This window comes from Penaeus monodon, chromosome 26 (assembly GCF_015228065.2).
Source record: "Penaeus monodon isolate SGIC_2016 chromosome 26, NSTDA_Pmon_1, whole genome shotgun sequence".
Taxonomy (NCBI): Eukaryota; Metazoa; Arthropoda; class Malacostraca; order Decapoda; family Penaeidae; genus Penaeus; species Penaeus monodon.
Genome location: NC_051411.1, coordinates 34,540,780 through 34,544,805, shown reverse-complemented (window position 1 = coordinate 34,544,805; position 4,026 = coordinate 34,540,780). Strand labels below are relative to the sequence as shown.

The window sequence follows — 4,026 nt, the reverse complement described above, 5'->3', positions numbered from 1 at the left end:
GACAATAAAAATGAAAGTTATGATGTACAATATATGATTATGTAAATTTATCAGCAAATGGTATACCAGTGTCTATACAAGTAAGGTCTCGTCACTCTGCCGTTCTGCTTAGCTTTATCTGTTAAGGGTATGACCAATGTTTAGACAAGTAGTTCTCTAGACCCTGCGCATGACATCAACGGTACCGGCAAGCTACATATAACCAGGTAGCCCCACTTCCATGCAGCCAGTCGAACCCGAAAATTAAATCAACCTTTTCACAGTATTCTCACGGCTGTTTATGATAAGGAACTCATCATTATCATAAATGAAATGGGGAATTTTGATTTTCCCTCTTGCAATTATTAGCAATATCGAGTAAATTTTACAAAGAAGTATGTTTCTATCTACATCTACTCTCAGTTGTTAAACGTGATGACGTTGTTGGTTCCGCCCCCCTTTTTGGCCCAACCAGTCTGTGCGATATATGATGGTAACTGTTATTTTTTTATTGCATTTTCTTTGAAAAAATAGTTCAGTAATATTAATGGTAAAAATGATAATAAAAAAGAAACCAAGAAAAAAAAGAAATATAAAAAAATATTTAAAAAAATAAGATCAGTATTTAATATCTAATGAATAAAGACAATGAAGCCAAGTTGCCAGCTAGGATTTTCATTGGAGACAGAGTGGGGCTACCTGTATCAAAGTATCATGCGTACAGGAGTGCCAGTTACAGTGGACTTTGATGCCATCAAACGTTAATGAGAAAAAACTATTAAGAATTGTTATTATTACTATTTCTCTGCACTCCTCGTATGTAATCATTCTGTACTTTTCTCCAATACGATTTTTATTATTTCTTATCATTATTATTCTTGTTATTATCACTTATTATTATAATTATTTTTACAGTCTGAAGATGAGCGATACATTACAGTACAAATACAGACAATTTAATTTTATGTTTGGGCCATTTTAACATTTATTTTAAAATTCCACGATCCACTGTGGTTTTTGGTAGTCTATTTAAACTAACGATATTGAGCTGATCTTATGCTTGGCTACCAGCCTCCGCAATCTTGAGAGATATGTATTTTTCAGGTTCTATGACATGTTCTTGAGCAGACATTACCTCTTCTTCTTTTAACGGTAGGTTCATGTTTGAGCCGCCGTGGTCACAGCATGTATTTTTCATGTTGTGATGCTCTTGGAGTGAGTACGTGGTAGGGTCCCCAGTTCCTTTCCACGGAGAGTACCGGTGTTACCTTTTTAGGTAATCATTCTCTCTATTTATCCGGGTTTGGGACCAGCACTTGACTTGGGCTGGCTTGGCCACCCAGTGGCTAGGTAGGCAATCAAGGTGAAGTTCCTTGCCCAAGGGAACAACGCGGCGGTCGGTGACTCGAACCCTCGATTTCAGATTGCCGTCGTGACAGTCTTGAGTCCGACGCTCTAACCATTCGGCCACCGCGGCTTTAGACATTACCTACATATATATATATATATATATATATATATATATATATATATATATATATATATATATATATATAAGTGTATGTATATGTATGTGCCTATGTATATATATATATATATATATATATATATATATATATATATATATATATATATATATATATATATTATATATATGTATATATATACATGCATAAACACACACACACACACACACACACACACACACACACACACACACACACACACACACACACACACACACACACACACACACACACCATAAATGTGTGTGTGCGTACATACAAACACTGATTTGACCGCCTGGGTAGTGGTGAATCCCCAGCATCTGAGGAAAGGTACCAATGACGCAATCCTCACGACCTAATATACCAAAGTGGCGAGACTTTTACATATTATATAGATTTTGTTATGTATGAAACGTTCAGTTCGCTAACAATAGTTTATTATCATTTATTATTCGACATGTAATATATTTAAAGGGATTAAGGCAAATGCAAATAGCTTTGGCAGTGATTATATTTATGGGAAAGATAATATTAATGATTATAATAATTATCATAAATGCGATGATAATTATAATGAAAATATTATTGACAATAATGATGGTGATAAATCGACAATAATGATAATGACAAGAATAAAGAGGATTATTGTAATTAATGATGATAATAAGGGTATTTACAATAATAATACTACATGGCAACGATACTGACATCAACATAATGACGATAATAATAATTTAATGATAATTATGATAACGATGGTAATGGTGATAATAAGATAATTATGGCAATTATGATGATTACTGTTATTACTCTTATGATTTTATGATAGTGATAGTAATAAGAATTATTATCATTATTGTTATTATTGCCTTGATCATTACCATTACCATTATTATTACTATTATTATTATTACTGCTATATTATTTTTGTTGTTGTTGCTGTTGTTATTATTGTTATTATTATCATTATTATAAATATAACTATTATTATTTCATTATTATTATTTATTATCATTATTATAGAAATAGTGATAATGATAACAATAATGATGATAATGATAATGAAACTATTAATAAAGAAGATGCTAATAGTAATAATATGATAATAATAGTAGTAGAAGTAGTAATAATTATAATGATAATAATAACAATAATAATAGAACAAACAATAATGATGATAATATTAATGAAAATGATAGTAGTAGTAGTAATGGTGGGGCCGCGGTGGCCGAATGGTTAGAGCGTCGGACTCCAGACTGTCACGACGGCAATCTGAGTTCGAGGGTTCGAGTCACCGGCCGGCGGGTTGTTCCCATGGGCAAGGAACTTCACCTCGATTGCCTACCTAGCCACTGGGTGGCCAAGCCAGCCCAAGTCAGTGCCGGGTAAATAGAGATGGTGACTCGATAAAAACACCGGGCGGAAGGCAATGGCAAACCACCGCTCTAAATTGCCAAGAAAAATCATGGAAAGCCCATGATCGTCAAGGCCGCGGTGGCCGAATGGTTAGAGCGTCGGACTGTCACGACGGCAATCTGAGTTCAAGGGTTCGAGTCACCGGCCGGCGCGTTGTTCCCTTGGGCAAGGAACTTCACCTCGAATGCCTACCTAGCCACTGGGTGGCCAAACCAGCCCAAGTCAGTGCTGGTCCCAAGCCCGGATAAAATAGAGAGAATGATTACCTAAAAGGTAACACCGGCACTCTCCGTGGAAAGGAACTGGGGACCCTACCACGTACTCACTCCAAGAGCATCACAACGTGAAAACTACAATTAAGTATCATGCTGTGACCACGGCGGCTCAGACATGAACCTACCGTTAAAAGAAGAAAGTAGTAATGGTAGTAGTAGTAGTAGTAATAGTGATAATGATAGTATTAATAATAATGGTAAAAATAATGATGATAATAGTAATAATAAGGACAGCAATAATTGAATAAAATAGAAAAGAGGTTAATAATAATATGAATTAGGCAGACGTACCTGTTCACTTGGACAGAGTCGCGTTTGATATGAGAGAACTTAGTTATTTTTCCTCCTACCTCTCCCCTCCCCCCACCCCCCACCCCACCCCACCCCCAGACATGTTATCTCTAGACCCCTTTTATCAGCATCTGTCTTTTTCCCATTTCTCTTGACGTCATGATGGTGAAAGCGGCTGATAATGTATTTGAATGTCTTCGGGAATGAAAGAGAGGGTGAGAAGGAATGGAAGGAGAGAGAGAGGGAGAGAGAGAGAGAGAGAAGAGAGAGAGAGAGAGAGAGAGAGAGAGAGAAAGAGAGAGGGGGGGAAGGAGGGAGAAAGAAAGAAAGAAAGAGAGGGGGAAGGGAGAAAGACAGAGAGAGAGAGAAGGGTGGAAGGAGAGAGAAAGAAAGAGAGTGAGAGAAAGACAAAGACACAGAGAGAGAAAGAAAGAAAGAGACAGAGAGATAGAAAAAAATAGAAAAGAGAGAGAATAGGAGAGAAAGAAGTATCGAGAGCGCTGCGACAAGAGGGGAGGGGGGGAAGGGAGGGGACTGGGGTGGGGGGGGTCATGGGA

General features: G+C 36.9%; 1 protein-coding gene across 1 annotated transcript in view; it reads right to left on the bottom strand.

Annotated features, from left to right (window-relative positions):
• Positions 1-3,497, bottom strand: part of LOC119590108 (sulfoquinovosidase-like) — a 19,464-nt gene extending 15,967 nt beyond the window's left edge. The window contains exon 1 of the mRNA XM_037938875.1: positions 3,470-3,497. The gene's annotated coding sequence lies outside the window, so the exon portion shown is untranslated. The remainder of the gene's footprint in view (positions 1-3,469) is intronic.
• Positions 3,498-4,026: the final 529 nt, after the last annotated feature.